We start from the raw sequence: 19,605 nt of genomic DNA on the forward strand, positions 1-19,605 counted from the left end.
ACCTGGATCACTTGGGAACCTTTGTGCGCCGGTATTTTTGCATCGGTTGCAGTGTTTGTAGCTTGTGTCTTTGCTGTGGAGAATATCCTCTGCTTGGGTTTTACGTTTCAGCCCCAGTGTCTTAAGACAACACTTTTTGCCACAAGAAAATGTGTGGTTTCGGGGGTGGGGGGGAGGCATCAGTTTACTCTTAGACGCCTCGTTGCCTACGAGTCACACCTGGAAGGTCGAGGGTGCTGATCCGGAGTTAAGCATAGGAGCGCCCTTGGAATTGGGTCCATCTTCAGAATGGTTGTGAAAGGGTTTGGGCTGACTTGCTTTTTGCTTGCAAAAAGAATTTTTGCATATGCTGATTGTTTTGGAGCTACTTTGTAACAAAGGAATTCTGAATTATATTGGACTTTCTTAAATTTTAGGCTGTTTTTAAAGCTTCTTGAAGCTTGCTTTGCTTCTCCCAAACCAGCTAACTTGATTGCATCCTTCTTGTTTGTTCCTCCTTTTTCTGTTGATTTCTGTTTGAAATCTCCCTTGCTATTAAGCTTGCAGTGGCGATGCTGCCTACCTTTGTGGGGGAGCGTAGGCACTGGGCTTGTTGATGTTTCACAGCACCTTATTTAAAATAGAAAAATCGACTCCTACTCTGCAGAGCAGCCCTTGCTTTGGCAAACACAGGTAAACCACAAAACTGAGTTTCTTTTAGCAACAGGAACAGATGCGTAAAGTGGTGACGATTTAACCTGTTTTGGAAAAGAAGTGAATATTTTCCTGCCGGTTCTGACTTACTGTCCCGATGCATTATACCTGTGTGTGTTTGTATGAATACATATTCATACATTATTTATTGACACGGGAGAGGTTGGTAGTTTACGGTCCATTAGATTCAGTCTCGGGGTAGGGATCAAAGACCACACGTCTATCGCAAATCATTCCCTTTTACCTGAAGCGCCGGGGGGACGGAGGGAATTGTGGCCTCTTCTTGCAGGAAAACAAGTGAATAAGAGAACTGCCTTTATCCTGCTTGTTTCGTGTTACTAGCTGGTTTTTCATAAAGGAATTCTGTAAGTAGTAGGTAAATCTTGGGATTCTGAGGATTTACATCATGCAGCTTCTGTGAAAACGTCCCTGTCTCCCGAGGACACCAAATGCATCTTTGCTGATTTAAATGGGGCTACTCGAAGTATTCAGTGCAAGTATCAAGGTCTGATTTGACTCCTCCGCCCTACTGGCGGGGAGGTAGGAGGCCGTTGTCTGCGGCAGCTCTAGGCTGCTGCCTGCCTGGGTTTCGGCAGGAGTACCGGTTATGTGGGTACAGCCGCTGACACCTCGATTCCCCGCTGGGACGGGCCAGTTGCTTTTGCAGGCTTCGGGCAGTGACTGCTGTACAGGCACGGGGTAAAAATTTGTAATCCGGAAGTGGAACCGTATTCCTCCCGAAGTCTGTAGCAAAACTCCTGTAGGTTAATTTTGTGTAAAATAAGATGCAAGAACAGAGTAGAAGGGAAAAAATTTGGGCTGGGGAGGTAGCGCAGAGAAAAGTCAGGAAGCAAAGATGCTTAGGTGAAGTTGTGCACATCTGTGGTCTGTGGCGGTAAAATTGGTCCGTTCCCTTAACCACGCCTCCGCCAGAACCCCACAGCATTTTGATTATCTTCCATGGCAAGTTGCAAGCCAGTAAAAAGTCTACAATAAATAGAGCTGAAGAGTCAAAGATTAAAAAAATGTGTGCTGATCTCCTTGGGCGTTCGTTCCGTGGTACAGCTTTTCTTAAAACAACCTGCCCGCTTGGCTGGGAGAAAGGGTAGAGCATCGCTGAGCTCGATCCTGCTCCCAGTGAAATGGTATTTTTGGCTGAAGAGGACGGTAATTTTCTGCCCCAGTATGCACTTTTTAAAAGTATTTGGCATCCTAAAAAGCAGAGGCGATCCAGTGCCAGGTTACCGAACCTGTGGTGCTGGGTGATAACTGAGATAGATGCAAGGGTTGGGATGGGCACGCACGTAATCCAAAAGCATCATGTGCAGGTGTGTCTGACAGCCAGGTCAAGAGCTCAGCTAATTTGGGTGTTCAGAAGCACTCAGGGAGAAGAGTGAGTTAGGAGAATTTATTCACAGCATCTGCTTGCATGCTGAAATAGTTTAAAGACCACGTCGTTGCTGTAGGGGCACCGCAGCATTCTTGAGCACGAGAACCTTTGCTCAGCACTGCGTGATGTTTAGTCTGGCCTCCCAGCACTGAAGGTATTAAACCCCGCAATCCCAGCCAAACAGCAGCTCCGAAAGCTCCGTCCCGCTTTTTTTTAATGCGGAAATCCAACTGGGAATATTGCTGGAGGGCCTGCAGCTAAAGTTAATCCAATCAAACTAAGAGCCTGTAGAGGAAATAGAAACCATCGTGTAGCTGCAGACCAAATCAGCCTGTGCTTGTTAGGATGGAGGTTGTCCCACTGGCAGTTATTTCCCTTGAAACACATGAAGTATCTGTCGTCCGTGTCTTTTGTTTAATGATGTTGCCAGACACTACTGTTAACGCTAGGGTTTTTTTTTACGTGAGGCTGATCCTGAGAAGAAAAGCAGAAAGATTATGCTGTCAAGAGCAATGAGTTCAGGTTGCAGCTTTCTATTCTGTGGGTTGCTCAGTATTTAGAGGTTGAAGAAATTTGAGTGCCACTTCTTAAAAGAACAGCGAGCATCCTGTTATAAGATGATAATTTGGTGTGTTGCAACAGGAAGAACAGCTAAAATCTAACTTGAGAAGTGGAGCCAAGGAAGATCATTAGAGGCTCCCTCTGGATTAACTTTGACTGTAAAGCTGCATTTAGAGCTGAGCATTGTCTCTTTGTAAGTTCTTTTCTTTCCTGAATCTAAGAAACTGCAGTGAAGACATCTTCAGTCCCCTAATTATTGGGGTGGAAGCGGGGAGGAATCTTAGTTACAAAGGCTAATGGAGAACAGGGTTTCACAGGAAAGAGCTGTTGTATATAGAGTCAGGATATTTGTCTCAGTTGGATTTCTGGGGTTCAAGAACCAGTTTTATTGCTATGACTTAAACTGATGCAGCACTCGTTACGGTTATTGTATAGAGAGCGGGGTGTGATGGGAGGGACTGTGCAAACTTCTTTGGGAAGCTACTCCTCTTTCAGAGCCTGCTGAGGATTTGGCATGTAGGCAAAGAGCTGCCTCCTGCACATCAGTGTTATCAACAGCCTTGTTCTACCCAAATGGAAATTACGCAAGCTTCATCTTCCGAATCTGTTGTGGATCCGAGGAGTTTGGAGTGATTTCATCTATTTTTCTAGCCTGTGAGAAGCAATTCAGTGCAGCTGTGTCGCTCCAGCTCCCTCCGAGGGACTGAGGTCCGGCGTGTGGGAGGGCACCTGGCTTGCTGCCCTGGGAACCCCACCGGCAGGGCTGGCGGTGCTTCCTGCACAGAGGAGAAGCCCGCAGTCCCCTCTTCGCAAGGGTCTCCGGGATCCCCTGAGGGCAGCCACTCGGGAAAGCAAATTCCAACCCTCCTCACCCCGGCAGAAGTGGAGTGGTCCCTCTCCTAATTACGAGCAGGTGGCAGGAGGCAGCAAAATCAGACTCCATATTGTGCTCCCGCAAAAGAAAGAAGTAGGTGCGTAGCATCCGTGAGCCAGCGGGGCGAGTCGGAAGAGGCTTGATGTCCAGAGACAGGCCGGTAGATATTATTTGACGCTTTGGGAGCTGCTTGCTCGCTTCCATCTCTTATGTTCCAGGATATCCAGACGAAGTCAAAACTTTTCTGGAAAGGCTAAGGCTCTTTCCTCTTCCAGAACTGAATTGCTGTGTCTGGAGGTTGAGGTAGAGAAATGAAACTTGCTTCAGAAGAGAGTTTAATAGATCGTTAGGACTTTTTTTAGTAGCGCAAGTTAACCTAAATTCTGGAACACAACCTGGAAGGGTGTAGCCACCGGGACGTACGCAGGCCTCTTTTTGCCGCGGTACAAAAAGATACTTTACGGGCTTCTACTTTTAGCTGTTAGATGCACTGAATAGAGCCATTATTGTAACATCTGTCCTCCATTAACTGCTTCTAAATGTTGTAAAGCACAGTGAGAGAACTTTTTCTTATTTCAATACAATTATTACCCCTTTACTAGTGAATGACATGAAAAAAAGGAGCTTCTCTAGGGGATGTGTGAACACACATCTCTGAGGCTGCCTCTCCTGAGGACAAACCACTTAAACTTGCTGAAGTCCGTTAGACTGGGATGAAATTAAATTAACTGCTCCAGGAAATGACATAAATATCCCATTAAAAAAAAAAAAAACAAACCACACAACTTTGATTGTAACAACTGGTTTTGATATCCCAGCGCTGGAGCAGAGAGTATGTGTGTAGAGAAGGGGAACGGATCAGCCCTGGCCTTGGGGAACGTGCCTTCACAGCACGGCGGTGGGGATCTGTCCCCGCCGCTGCTGAGTCGTCCGCGCCCTCCGGGAGCGGTACCCAGCCAGGCCAGTGTTCTGGCTGCATCCGCAACAGCGCTGAGCGGAGCAGAAGGGTTACTTCATGTCTTCCAGCTTGTAAAGCGTCTCCCTGTGTATACCCATCCTGTTGTGATTTGGTTTTTCTTTTTGATGACAGCCTGCGGGAGTTTAATCTGCAATGCAGTGTAACCTCTAGGTACTTGGGGAAAAAAAAAAAACAAACAAAAAACAACCCACCCAAAAAAACCCCAAAGCCATCCTGTTTAGTGGGAGGACTTCTGCCTTCTCGTTGTGCAGTTGGTTAGTCCCGTCTGAGTAACTTGCATTTGTTGAATTTTTCTTTGCCAGGCCGCTTTGTTAGCTTATTAAGCATCCTGTTTCCCACTGTACTTGCAGTGCTTTCCTAGCTTTGCAGATTTACTGGCTGATGGAGGCAATAATCGCCGTTAATAGAAAACATCGAACAGAAGGAGGAAAACCCCGCAGACCACATGTGTGCCCTTGCACTTGTGCTTCAGCTGGCGCTGCCTTGCTAGCAGGCAATCTCCTGGAGCGGTCGCTTCCCTGGGCCCTTCTGCAGCCACGGGCTGGAGCAGCCGCTCGTGCGCAGTGGCCGTCCTTGCCTTGCCCCTGAAAATGCTGCATGTTAATCGAGTTTGATGCAACTCGGCATCGCTGCTCCTGGTCAAATAACACACGCCACGGACTCGTTCCCCGGTGGGGTGGAGTTGCTTCTTAGGCTTGTTTGTGCTTGGTTTAAAAAGCGTAGGTTTAAATCGTGGATGAAATACTGCTGTCTCCAAATACTAGAAGAACTGAGATCCTGATGCTAAAAAGATTGGGGTAGAATGCTTGAAAGATGTGAATTTATTTTTCAAGCTGGGATAGGCGTATAAAAAAATTCACAGAAATGAAGCATTTGGCACTACAGTAGAGTTGTAATGTCTGGTATTTCCTGCTGTCTTTAAGAGCGAGGTCTGCTGTTTCCTCCAACTGGCAAAACTATTTAAACTTAGACGTGGCCTTCCCAAACAGAGCTGGAGAATAGATAGGCGCGTGGTATCCCCCAGCCAGGTCCCTGCGTTTGATCTCCGATCCTGCGTCGTGGCTCTGCTCCCCCCGAATAAGGCGGCTGAAGATTTTGCAATTCTGTTTCTTACAAAGAAAAGCTGTCTTGACCGATCAAATTATATTTTGTTTGCTAGAATTTTAAAGCTACAGACTCTGCCAAGCCTGTGTGAGGGTCTGTTGGACACACAAGTCTCTAACAACTGTAGGTATGCCATCCCGGTTTTGTTGGAAGCGAAGAACCGAAGGAATCTCAGAAATCAGCAGAACATGGGCTGCGGACAAAAATATTCCGTCTCTTCCCATGGAGCAGTTCTTTGCACTGTACTGACCTGCGTCTCTTCAGAAAGAGAGAAGTCTTCTCTAAAAACATTTTTATCTCGTCTCAGCAGTCGTTCTGACCTTTCCTTTCACTAGTAATTTTTTTTGTCTCTTGGATGTTTAATAGTAATCACCTCGTGTACTTATATACAGAATATACAGAATAATTATATACAGAATAATTCACAGCCAAAGCGGTTTGCTATCAGGTAGCTTTTGGCATGCTTTTATATCACTTCTAATTTTATTCTGCCCTCCTTTTTCAGCAGCTTTTCTAAGGAGCTGAAAAGCGGGATGAAAAAAAGGTAAAATAAAAGGATATCTTTATCTTATGCCTTATTACATGCCGATATGCATTTATGGGCTGTATTCAGAAAAAAACAGAATTAAAGGCGCCGTTGTGCCTGATGTAAAAGCTAGCTCAGCCTTTGTGGGGAACTTCAATAAAAACGGGATTTGTGCGTTATCTTGGTCTCCTCAGTACCCAGCGCTGCTGCCTCCCAGTAATCTCTGGCATGCGGAATATGAAAACATCTAGAAACAGAAGGTTTCCACACACATTTGCCAGGGTTAATGCCAGAGTCTAAACATAAACTCTGCTGGGCCGGGCTGTTATTTGGAGAATGAAGTGCCAGACAGAGCTTGATTTGAAGGATTAGGAGAAGGAAACACAGCAACTCTCCCCAGAAACAGACCTCACGTGGACCGGAGACCCCGCTGCCGGGTGTTTGCTCCTCCGCCTCGACCCCGCTCCCCGTTGCCTACAGCACGGACGCCCCTACCTGGTGCGTATATTTTTTGCGTACGGCTCCTTAGAAAGCGATAGTTCCGAAGTGCGGCCGTGCACAGGCACTGCTTTATCTCAGCATCGGACGTTCCTGGTGCCCCTCCGCGCTGGTTTACGCGGCCAGGCTGGGTCTAAGCCTGGCTGTAAAACCGCGGGGTGGCCATCTCCGAGGTCTCTGCTCTCTCTATTTGTTGTTCAGACCAGCGTGTATCGAAAACTTGATGTTGCTGCTTAGCTTGTGTTTACCAGTATCGAGGCTCGGCCACTACTTGCATGTTACGTGATGTACTTTGAGGCAAAGTATTCTCAGTTGTTTTCTTTTACGTGAACACTATGAGAAAATACCCATTAAAGCAATTATAACCAAAGCTTGCTTGAAAACCTCCTGGCAAAGTGCCTTTAATAACGTTTTTAAGCGACGTTTCTTATTGTTGCCCACGTCATTCTCTTTACAAGTATTTAGTTGAAGCAGCAAACTTTCACTGAAACCTTTAATTCTGCAACTGGGTAACTACCATCAGTGACTCCTTCCCCGAGAACCATACGTACGGAGTGCCAGGGTTTGCTCAGCTAGAAAAATGAGGTGGTTTTAGCCAGTTCCTCTAACTTAAAACAGATTTTATTTATTTCTCTGCTATAAGCAGTGTTACCTCTGTTTTTTGCATGGTGAAAGAAAAAGCCAGTGAAACACGTGAGAGTTCAGCTGCGAGTGGTTTAGGCCAAGAACAAACTGTAAACATCAGCGAAGCAAAACTGGGGGATTTGGGGCTTCCCAGAGATTTGAGCTTTCAGGGGAGCGCTTGGCAGCAGCGCGTGAGGGAACCGCCGATGCATTTACTGCTGTGACACTGGCTCCCGCAGCGCGCTCGTGTGCCGCCGTCGCTTACTGGAAGATAAGTCACGATTAACTGCAGGAATTACGTGAAGCTCGCAAGCGATTGCTAAACAAAAACGTGCTCTCGTGAAGAGGTTGGGCCGCGTTTTCCAAGTTCACCTGCTTGATAGGAGCCGTGTGTGATTTTTTTAGGGCGAGGTGCGTGCACTCTCCAAGAGTGCCCGCGCCTTTTAAATGGTGGCGGTGTTCGGACTAGAAGGGTTCTTCTATTTTTATTTGAAGGCTGTATGCGAGCAGGCACGCCAACTACTTGCCAGCTGTCCGAGATGTAATTTGGAGCACACGTTGTATTGAATTCTTGTCGGCGTTGTAATGAGTTGGCAGCAGAAGTGCCTGCGTCTCCGTCCGCCCTGTTACTGTCCGTGAAACCCTGTCGGGAAAGAAAACGCCGCTCCGTCTTTCCCACTAAAATGCACATTGCGTATCGGGCTGCTTAACGGCAGGAAGAATGCGATGATGTTCTAAATAATCAGGATTTTGTTAGTGGAAACTCCTAGAGGGAACCTGGTAGGGAAGAAATGAAAAGCACAAAGTGAACGTGGGCCTTTCTGGGCACCAAGGAGAGTCAACAGGTCTAACGCGGTCGGGGTCGCTGAGCTCCGCTGCCCGTTGGCACCAGGGTAAAAGCTTTTCCTTTTCCATTTGTATAAAAGGTCTCCCAAAGCACACGCTGAGATAAACACATTTTTGCAGGATGAAGGAAGCTCGTGCTGCTTTGGCTGCTCGATACTTAGAGCCGCCATTTCCCAGTGCATCAGGAAAGCAAAGGAGACAGAGCTCAGCTGCCAGCGGGCTGGGTGTCAGGCCTGGCTGCCCATCCGGTGAAAGAATTGAGTTGCAGGCTGTAGTTGCTAACGTGTACGTAACTGCACGAGACAACTTCCAAGCATTTCTGATAAGACAGTAAAACGGTAGTGAAAAATCTCGTTCTGATCCTAGCTCATGCGTTTGTTTTCCATGAATTTCCAGGGAAAACGCATCCGCTTGTGAAATCAGCAGAAGCTCCGCGGGTCTGCCAGTGAGGGGGGTTTTCAGTGTTGCCCTCTCCTTTTCAAAACTGAGGGAAACCAAGCTTCAGGCTTTGCATTTTAGTTCAGCCAATGTACGTTCTCAGCAGAGACAGGTAGGCAGTAAGGAAGAGCCCCAGATGACTTCCCGCAATCGGATCGGGGTAGTGCAAAACTTGTCCTGAAGCAGGCAGTAATATCGGGCTGGATGAAAGAAGACATGGCCTTTTTGCTTTGTTACAGCTGCTTCTTTAAGCAAAGAGTTGATGCTATTATTTAAGTTCTTTTGCTATAAGCCATAGACGTGCTGAGGTATGTAGCGATGCACGGCTAGATGCTGTGTCCTGCGTTGCTCTGGTATGTGCACCATGAACACTGGGGGCTTTTTGTAGGATTCATAAATCCAGCTTAGAATTAGGTTGGAAATCCTGTATCTGTGGCTTGAAAAGCAGGGTTTGGCATTTTTTTTTCTCTAAAAGACCCTCCAAGCTTTACCGCAGGTGTGTAGGTTTGGTGGCTGTTCACCATGCCGTGAAAAGGGAAGCAGGAGGGGGAAAACTCTGCTTTTGTTTTTTTTTCTGTCTCGCCAACCTTAAAGATCTACGTGCATAATGTTGAGCAGCAGAAAGGGGTTTCCAAAGTAGATATGTTCTGACTTTTTAGGGCTAAATAGACCATGAGTTGCGTGGCTTATCTTGTCTCCAGTGGCACGATCAAAATGTAAATTACTGCCGCTGTACTGGATCAGTCCTTGCACTAAAGGAGTTTGGCTTTACATGCTGGCCTCCAGCAGAAAGCTCCGCTCTGAGTTATGAGTTTCCAGACAGCCGTGCGGCTGGGGTGGCTCCCGTCCCCATTAGAAAGAACATGCTATGTTACTGTTTAAACGTGCGACCTTTCTTCTCCTTATAATTTGACTATTCCTTGACCGTGGCTTAAATGTAAAATACCTCCCCACCTTTAAGAAAAAGGTTATAATGATTTAACCCGCTGGCAGGTACTGCAGGCTTTCTGGCACCAAAGTTGTCTTAGGATATAAATCAGCGTATCGGTCCATTAGAGGTAGCTCTGCCAAAACCATGTGTGTTCTTTTTATGTTAGCACGTTTTCACAATTATTCAGCGTAACCGAGCGGGTACGTGGGTGTTTGGGGATATGATGTGTTGCAAGGACCACAGCTGTAATTGTAGCTGTTAAATGTCCTGTATCGCGCTCATTCCAATAAGCAGTTAAAGTCACTTTCGGACAAAAATGACTTCTGAGCTCAAATACGTGTATTTTGGGAAAGGCAAATAGTTGCAGTGAAAACCATGGCGCTGTTCAGCGCGAGCAGGTGCCCACGGACGCGAGAGCTGCTGCCAGAGCAGCGCAGGGATGGGGATTTATACTCATTTAAAATTTTGCTGCTCTCTGTCATCAGTATAAAATGCTTCTCTTCTTTAATAAGTCAGTAACAAATAGGAGCTGGCACGATAATGTAATAGTTGCCAGCGCGGATGATTAAATGTGACCTGTATGGAGACTGCAGGAGCTGGTGACGGAGGTACCGCGGAGGCTGGTTTTGAGGACAAAAATGGTGTCAATCAAGGTATTTCACTTAGGTAAAAACATCTGGCTGGTTAATGTAAATTGATCAAAGTACACTCTTAGGAACCTTTGAGATTACTGGTACTCCTCACAGCTGAGGATTCAAGTAGTTCGAATGCTTGTGTGCGAGCTGGCTCGCTGTCTTCCTCCCTGGTGGAACCCTTCTTGGATGGGGGGCTGAGGCATCGCCCCGGGGCGCCCAGCTCCCGGGGACCCACCAGCTCCTGCTGGGGGGGAAGATGGGAGCTTGGGGAGGGTGAGGAGGGAGGAAGGACATCTGCTTGCTCTTTTTTGATGTGAAGCCTGCTTTTTCTTCTTCAGAGCCGTGATCAGATGCCTCGTTAGGAGGAAGTTACTAATGATCCAGAGGAACAAAATGATCCAATTGCTTGTTGCTGCCAGCCAGGCTGCATGGTGGGATGGAGGAGGTGATCTGTCTATGTCCACAAAGTAGCAAATGCAGCCCGCAGTCGCCTTATTTAGATGTTTTTTTTGCTTGCTGTGAATGATTAACCCACAGTGAGACCTTTCCTGGTAGTCTGCTCATCACATCTCATCAAACAGCACTGGAAAGAAGAAGGTGTAAGTAAGGGGCTTCCCCCATTTGGTTTGTTGTTGTGTTTTTACTTAATGAAGGCAGAGGGATGGAATGATGCATTTTACATTGTTCTAGGAAGGCAGCAACGCGTTGCTGAGCAGAAAAAGCTAGCAGAACCAATGCCTGTGCCTGGCAGCGCAAGCAGAATGCATACCTATGCTCGCTTCCGTGAGTTAAACACAGTTGGCAGTTGTAGTTATTTTCCCCCGTAGGTCCCAGGGTCGCCGTAAAGCAGAACCGACAGTTCAGTTACTGCTTAAAATTGCTGAACCTCACCCGGGTCGCTGGGGTGGTTTGGTGGGAGCTCCTCAGCCCCCGAGCCCCGCAGAAGCCCGAGGCGACGGCTGCGTGTGCTGCCCTGCTTCCCCTCCCAGCTGGCGTTTGCTCGGCGGTTGGATGTGCTGTCAGAAAGGTACAGCTGATTGAAAAGCAATTTGAGCTGAATGTCAGCCAAATCGGCCCATAGCCGGTCACGGCCACAGCTAGTGCCGCCTGGAATAGCGCTTCGGGAAGAGATGGCGGTGCTGTAAAACCAGCGATGCGCTGGGCTCTCCGTTCCTGCCTGAAGACAGAGCCCACCTCCCTGAAATAACATTGCTGGGCTCCTCCTGAGAGCCCTGTTAGAGCCCTTAATGCTGCTGCCTTGAGACTTGCTCGGGCGCTGCTTTTGAAGCCTATATGTAAGGGAGACTGATGAAATGGTTTCATCTTTTGCTTCATTAACTTGGGTGGTAACAATATAATACTTGATAGCTTGGAAAGAGGCAGTGTAATGCCTCTGTAAGCAGCAGCTAGGTTTTGGAGTTATTGTTTGTGCCATTAGTGAGAGGTTTAATAGCTTAATCCATCTGGAAAGCAAGTAGATTTATTAGACTGTACCGTAAATGGGCTCGTAATTGCAGCAGCAGTCCCTGCTAACTGGTTTTCCTGATATGGCCTAAAAGTATGATACGCAAGTAACTTCATCTTCAAAGTTTGGTAGTGATATTCTGTGCTGGATCTACTAGGAAAACAAAGGCACCTCAGTAGTCTCTCTGGTGCCTGAGAGCCTTTGCAGCGGCCGGCACTGGCCGGCTGCTCTGAATGCATACGGGCCAAGCAGTTGTGCAAAGAAATACGGATAAACCCGTCGTTTGCGGTGCAGGCCAAGGGAATGCCCTCCTAGCAGCTTAAAAGAAATATTTTTCTGTCTATCTAGTTTGGAATACAGTTACTCTTTGCGCTATGCTAGATGTTTTTTAAATTAATGCAGGCTGATGAGTGCTTTTGCAAGTGTGCAGCACGTGCAGAGGTTAAGGAGACGAGTGCTTGCTTTGTAGGATCAACCTAAACAGGTCTTGTGTTTTCTGTTGACTAGATCAACGCGCCTTCTAGAGTTGTGCATCTTATTGTGGATTCGTAGAGAAGTCGAGGTTGCAGGGGGCATCTGGAGATCATCTAGCCCCACCTCCTGTTGAAAGCAGGGCTTAGACTGGGTTATCCAGGACCTCGTCAAGTCTTGACACAACTTGTCCACTTCATTGCAGCGAAGTGTGCAAATGTTTTCCACTTTTTCCATATTTTTTTTTCCAATGTTAGTTCATAAACCGCTCCTGATTGCGTGACAGTCAAAGGCCTGTGTGTCATTAAAACCCTGCTGTTGCACGGGGAAATAGTTTGCTCTAACTTGTGTTAAGCGTCTTGCGTGCAGAGAAACATCCGTCTGTCCAGGGGGCAGGAGAAGGCGGCCGTCCCGTGGGGGAGCGGGGCGAGGGTGGGGCGCAGTGTCTGGAGGCAGCAGCTAAACCTGCTTGAAAACCTTGCAAATTGTGTAGCTGCACCGACACCAGCACTGAATGTGCCTGATGCTGAAATGAAATGCAAACCTCAGTTTCTTACAAGAAATGACAACATCGGTATCCATAGAAAAGTATTTTGACTTTTTGAATTAACTATTATATAGCTGCGCACTTTGATGCTCCGTTAGAGATGTGTTGATACACATAAAGCTGTATTAGGCTCTAATTGGACTGGAAAACTGTAGGATAAGCTGCTAGATGTGGCTTCTTCACTTTATATTTTAGGTCCTCTCTGTCTAATCATCGACAGATGGAGCACTGGAAGAAGCAGTGAGGATTAGATAGTAAATCTGTGCTGAAGAGCCAGTGGAGAGGCTGGTAATCTAGATTCACTTGTGGTAGATAGATTCATTCCTGTTGGTAGACTTGTCATTTCCTAGCACTTCAGGGGAAAACACGCAATCTTGACAATGCGCTACGTATTAAAATACTGAGTACAGGCTCTGGGCAAATCAAGTATGGATAAAATATTAGAAGCTAGGCTTGTCTGTTGAAACCAGCTTGCCCAGGTTAGCGCTCTGATAAACTGTACGTATTGCCAGAGTAGTTGTAATGGTTTTCCTCAATGCGTAACACCTCCGGGTCCAGTGTTTGGCAGCAGAGCGCTGGTTTGTATGCGTAGTGGGGAAGCAAGTGCCTACTGAAGCAAATGATAGGAAGTGAGTCTGAGGAGCCAACGGGAGCAGACTGACAACGCAGGTAAAACGTGTTTGGGAAATGCGGAGCTGCCGGGAAGTTAGGTGATTCATAAATATCACATTCTGAGGCGTAAGTGAGCTTTGGCAAAGGATCTGAAATTCTGATGCCCTTACAATTATCGAAAAGAATTTTGCACAGTTATTGAAGGCAATTCCCGAGTTCTTTGGTTTTCTATTATATAACATTGTCACGACTAGCCTAAATAGTACTTTTCTGCATGTAATAAACGGGAATTGGGGTAAAACTTCTGTCTGAGGTTTGTGTAACAGAGAATAGCTTTTAGTTCTGGGTATATGTTGAAGTTCTAGTCCTGTTGCTTTATTTTGTTAAACTGTGTGGTATATCTTTTCTTTAAATATTTCATTGTACCTATCTCAGATTGGCAGTCACTGTTCAGGTTTGTTTTTTTTTTCTCTGTACTAAATAGCTTAACCTGGCATAGAGGCTTCAAAGTAAATAGGTAGCTTATCACTCCTCAGCAGAAATCCCTCGTCTTAAGTAAAAATACTGTCTGTCTTCCTACCGAGCAAACACAGAGCTGGTGTGCTGGACTGTCGGAGACCTCTGAGACTCAGCCGGCAACTTACTTTTGATTATTGTTTAAACACAGAGAATTTAAATGCGAACGCTTTAACTTGCTGCCAGCCGCCGTGTTCTTGGGGAATGTACTTTGTGGTGTGGTTTCTTGGGTCCTCACTCGGTTATTTGTTCAGGAAGACGTCTGGTATTTTTAACCGGCTCAAAACACTTTGTGCTCTTTGCTTGTGTGAGCAGGGTGGTTGCAGAGCCGTGGAAGTTGGGCTCTTGCTGCACGTGATGCGTCCTCTGGGGCTTTTAATTCAAGTTAAATGTGAGTTATCTCTCAGTTGCAGAATCATTGATCTGGTTTATTAAAAGCTGATCCATGCAACGTGAGCAAAAAAATAACTGACAGCACTGAAGTAGCACCGGCAGCTCGCGTTGCACGCTTGGCTAAATGCGCGGTTCCTATCTGTGTCGCCCAGGTGAAATGGGCTTAATGGTTAAAAATAAATAAAAGCACATGGCCAGGAGCTGTAGTCCTGTCTGCATTCATCCTGCTGTCACTGTCACCGCAGTGTCACTGGTAACCTGCGCAGGTGGGACCTTTGGGAGCTGCAAGAAGGCTTTAAATAATTCTCTCCTCTAGCTTGGGTAAAACGCATCAGCCCTTATGCAAAATGTTGTGTCCCGTGTCAGCACGTGACGCGGTTTTAATAGTCTGTCTTTTTTCACCCTGAATGCCACGGAGACTTGAAAAACACCTGAAGATGTGAGGGGTTTTTTTGGAAGGTTTTTGGAAGCTCTGGGCAGCAGGGCTGTGCTGCTGCTTCGGGGTCCTCCTGGCAGCAGAGCCTTCCCATTCCGCTTGAAATACGTCCAGGCTGTGGAAGCCCAGACCCTGCGAGGACCGGCACAAGCGCTGGAGATAAAATGCTCTCGTGGGCAGAAGGACAGCAGCAGCACTGAAATCTCACCCCTCCGCAGAGACTAAATCTCACTTTCTAAAACACGACTGGGATGGTAAGTCCGAGGGTTGCTGCAGGTTACCCGCTTCCACGCCGCTTGGTTTAAAATGAATTCACCACATCGCATTGATTAAGACTGTGAAAGCAGAAATGGGAGCGCATCCTCCCTTTCCCCCCGGCCGGGAGGTGAGGATGATGCTGTGTCTTCCCACCTAGAAAATACCCCGAGGTCTTCCTGTGCTGGAGAGTATTGCTTACGAACACAACCGTGCACAAAACGACTGCAGCATTGCCCATTGGATTTACAAACGGACTGTGTCGATGATTATATCCAGGAGAGAAGCCTCCTGCTGCATCCTCGGCTTTGAAGCTGAGCAATGGCGAGTGAAGCACCGGGATGGTTCCTGTGCCGAGCGTTTCTGCCTGGGACTTGGTGCCCGTCCTCTCCTCCGCCCGCCCATCGCCCCCTGCTCTCCCACGAAGCGCGTCCAGTGTTTCTGTCACTGGCTTTATGAGCATTCAGCAGGAAAAGAAATTGCATTTTGTTCTTGTGTAAGGGCCACGAAAAGGCAAACTGCATAACTGGAATTGTACGTTAATTATTTTATCTCTGCTTTGAAAATACAATATGAAAATGAATTAGTCTTGGATGCATCCATCTCCGCTGCACTCGTGGAGGAGCGCAGGGGATCAAACCCATCCTGCTCACGCTACAGTAAGCTCCAAATGACGAGGATTCAACAGCAGCACTACTTTTGGGGGCTGGGAGGACAATACGCTAGCAGAGATCTGTTAAAACAGCTTAAATCGGGAATGGCTGATCTTGTAGGGAAAAGCCCTTCAATAAAACCCTCACAAGTTGCCCAGAAGCAACAGAATCTTCCTTTTCCGAGGGACCACAGCTTCTTTGCTTCACCCTTTTGTAGGGTTTCCTAGAGAAGTTGTTGTTCTCCTGTTTCTCAATTATATTATGCTTTTTGCTTTTCCTTTTCTTCCAGAGCTGTTCAGACTAAGCCAGGGACTGTCCTGTTTCCTGGGTGGTTGGTATTTCATGTAGAGCACGGTGACGGTGGAGGAGAGGTGTCTTCGTTCCTGTGCTTGAAATTTTGCTCTGTCATCTCGGGATTTTCAGAAAGATAGAGGCCTCTTCCTGGTTTTTGGCAGTAAATACAATCGCTGTTACACTATATAAAATGCAGCATTTTATAATGCCAAAGGAAAACGCAATGTCGATAATATAAAATTTTAAAAAATAAAACCAAAGGACAGAAGTTAATCATAGAATCGTTAAGGTTGGAAAAGACCTCTCGGATCATCAGGTGCAACCACCAACCCAGATGAATTCAAGAAAAGGCTCTGCTGTTCAGTGAAAATTAGGTTCAGCTTAAGATCCTTGGCAGGTGCAGGTAGTGCGAGTGTCAACGGCACTACAGAAAAGTCAGGAGGATTCAGTGGACGCGTCTCTGCCTGGAAATGTTGCATCAATCTCGTCATCTGCTGCAAGGGAAAATTTATCTCTAACAGAGGAGGATGTGGGATACAGCATCTGCTGGGATGTAACGTTTCCAGATTCACACCTCTGTGTAACTCCCACTGAGGTGTCTTAAAGAAGCTGGAACGGGTTATTGAAACAGTTATATTTGATGGTTCTTGGAAAACCAAAGAAATGCTAAATATCGTGGTAGTTCTCCAGTTAATTCCCACACCTGGAGGGGAGCAAAGTGATGAACCGCAGAATTACTGTTTGGGCCGATGTTGGCGTTGATCTAAAGGAAATGGTGAAGCCATTGCTCACAATAGTCTGGATTTGAGAGAGATTCTTACTTTTAATATATTCAACACAGCTTTGCAGATCCAAAAAAAACCCTGTCATATGAGGGGTTTCCTAAGACAGACACACATATTTTTAGACCGCGAATAACGTGGTTTTATGTAAGAACTGGGTACCGGAACGGGATCTGTCGTTCTCAGATACACAGCTGCGGCTGTGGAGTCCTAATTCACAGCACGGAATACCCAGATTCGCCCTTTTTTCTAGGCATCATTAATAAAGCAGCACTATCAAGACTTTATTTTTATCTAACCCAGTTGTTCTTTGTATTAAAAACAGTGTTTCGGGAGCCTTGACACCTCACTTGAATTGGCAAAATGAGTTTCTCTAATTGCATCCCCGGTTTGGGATACGTTTGAAACGAGTCGCTCACTCTGTAAGGAATGGTATTTCGGTGTGTTTTAATTAGAATTTATATAACTTGTGCAGCGACTGCATAAGCGTAAACTGTGTAAAAACTAAACAAGTATTAATTTATAGATCATTTGCGCTGTCGCTGTGGGCCAGCTGTAAATACCAGCAGAGCATCGCTCTGCTGCAGCCGTTTCTGTAGCTCGCCGTAGTAATTCAGCAGGGGACTTAAAGGAGTTTTAGCCAGACTTCTCAGGAGTATCTGCCCTTTAAAACCTGTAGCTCCACCGTTGCTCGAGGGATCAGGATCGACTTTTACGATAAACAGCTTGCGCCTTCAGGTTTCGGTGGGAGATGTTTCGGTGCACAGCCTTGGAGAGGCAACGGGAGGAGAAAACAAACGTGGGTCTCGTGGTTATATTACTTCATACCTTAAAACTACTTTCCCGTGTTGTACTCCTTAAATCTTTTAAGTATGGTACGATGAAATCCTTTTCGTAAGAGCAGCGAGGGAATAAACCAATTTAACACGGCCCCTTTGTGGGTTTAAATTACCTCTTTCTACTGTTGGAATTCTGAATTCTTTTTTTTTTCTGCAGTTGAATAAAAATCCATCTATCCATTTAACATGTAATAAGCCTTTCTCCTCCACTGATATTTCTAGATTTATATATTTTTTTTTGGTGACTGGTGAGCCTTAATGCGATGACTCTCTGAAAATACTCCCCTTTTCTTTCCGAGTCCTCTTCAGTTCATTTATAGTTCATAAAAACTAAATATTTCAGCAGCGTTGCCAGGAAGCTGCGGATGCGGCTGGACTCGACCTGCAGCATCTCCTGCTCTTCCCTGGAGCTGCAAACCCTTTGTGCTGCTCCAAATGCCCTACTGTCCAAGGCAGCAGAACCCAAATGAAAGAAAAGCTGTGTATAATGACACAGCCAGGACCTTTTCGCAGTGACGGGCTCTGTTTAAAGCCATGGACTAACGGGCATGGGGTGGTAGGGATGTAAAAAGTGTGGTGATGGTGTTCCCCCTTCCCCTTCTCCCCATCCCCTGGTAATCCAGATGGCTTAATTAATTCTGAGTTTTATAGGTAGAGGTGAAGTGTGTCAGAAATGTCATTCCCCATTTAAAAGTGAATTATCCCTTTGTGTAAAAAGAGCAGAGCATATTTGTTGAGGTCATCCTGAAAGCATCATCACTAAAAATTATCTGCTGATGCAGAAAATTGGATTTATTCTTATGCTAGCATTTCCATAAAAATACAATTATATATAAATTTATGTTCCCTAAAAGCTTGTAGTAAACTAGGCTTTCAGAAAATAAGACACTTATCTTTTAAAGCCCAGTTTTAAATGACCAGATGGTGCTTACAGTATGGAAGCATAAAACTGGTGAGAGATAATTGATTATTTCCATTTAAAAAGGATTGGGGGGGTGGGGTGTGTGGAACTCGAGGTGAAACTCCTTTTAATTGCTATATGGTTTAACTCCTGCCGATCAGCAGAATATCTATAACATCTGCAGCCGTTTCTGGAGCACCCTGTTGAAATAGCCACTGGCCGGGCGCAGGAGCATCCCCGGGCATGCCGGGGCCCACGCGAGCCCCCCGGCTCATCGGCCGAGCGGTCCCTGGGGACGTCCAATGGGGCTGCAATTAAGCAAAGGGTTTAAAACTTAACTCAGCGGCTTTGGTACTGCGGCTTGCTAGGGAGGCGAAATTAAACTTGTGTTTTAATAAGGGTTTTATGAAGTGTATCTTAAATATTCCTGCACATTTGAAAAATGCACGTGTCATTTGTCTGAAGGTCTTCACTCCTCAGCAAAAGGAGGGTCTTCCGAGCAAACGTGCTTACATCTCATCAACTGCTGGATTTATTTCCGTGCTGCTCAGCCTTGCCCCTTTCCAGGGCTGTAACGGTGGGGTTGGGGTGCGCTTCGTACAAGCAGGAGGTTTATCTTCCAGAGACAAAAAAGAAAATCCCGAGAGAGAGGGTTTACATAGTTTCTGCTTTCTCCTGGGGGACCAGGACACGTGAGGCCCCGAGCGTGACCATGGAGGTCCTGTCCCCGGGGACGGTCCCGTGCTTTCCCAGTCCTTCCTTCGCTTCTTCAGGAGGCGGCTGGCTCAGGGCCGCGGGCACCGTCCCCGCCAGGGCTCGGGCTGTGAAGTCCTCGGTTCCCAGCCCGCTTGCTCCTCCTCGTACGTGTTATTGTTCTAAAAGCGTATTTGAGGCACGGTAACATCAAGAACTGATCCAGCCTTGAGTGTTGAGTTTTCATCTAGGAAAAACGCTTATAGTGTGTGCTTTAAAAAAAGAAAAAAAAAGGCAAAAATAGCCATCTGGTTTTAGTAGCTCTCTCAGTGATTTCAGCTGTGTGAACTGGGGATATTTCTAGCCTTTGGGTTTTGGTCATAGAGCTGTTTTGTTGGAAATCCCTCTTTCGTGGTGCTGGGTAGGTGGCGGTTATATTCTGCTGAGGATTTCTCTTCCTCCTGCGCACCGAGGCCAGTGAGAGTTTGTTCGCCAGTTCCCGGTGGCTGCTGAGCATCTCATTAACATCAAGCTTTTCATTTCATTTTCCCCCGCAATTGCCGCTGCTTCTTTGCGTTTGGTGAAACAACCTGTTGTCACAGCAGGGGGGTGAATCAGGGCTCGGTAGGTTTGATCTCGTTGCTTACGC

The 19,605-nt window shown here is 46.5% G+C and overlaps 1 protein-coding gene across 11 annotated transcripts in view; it reads left to right on the top strand.

The window, feature by feature from the left end:
* Positions 1-19,605, top strand: part of GLCE (glucuronic acid epimerase) — a 56,488-nt gene that overhangs the window by 25,064 nt on the left and 11,819 nt on the right. The window contains exon 1 of one of the 11 annotated variants that reach the window (XM_075100811.1): positions 6,457-6,625. The exons of 9 other annotated variants lie outside the window; for them this stretch is intronic. The gene's annotated coding sequence lies outside the window, so the exon portion shown is untranslated. Of the gene's footprint in view, positions 1-6,456; positions 6,626-19,605 lie in introns of those variants that run through there. One more of the 11 variants, XM_075100812.1, reaches the window with a different exon arrangement.

Source organism: Phalacrocorax aristotelis, chromosome 7, assembly GCF_949628215.1.
Source record: "Phalacrocorax aristotelis chromosome 7, bGulAri2.1, whole genome shotgun sequence".
Taxonomy (NCBI): Eukaryota; Metazoa; Chordata; class Aves; order Suliformes; family Phalacrocoracidae; genus Phalacrocorax; species Phalacrocorax aristotelis.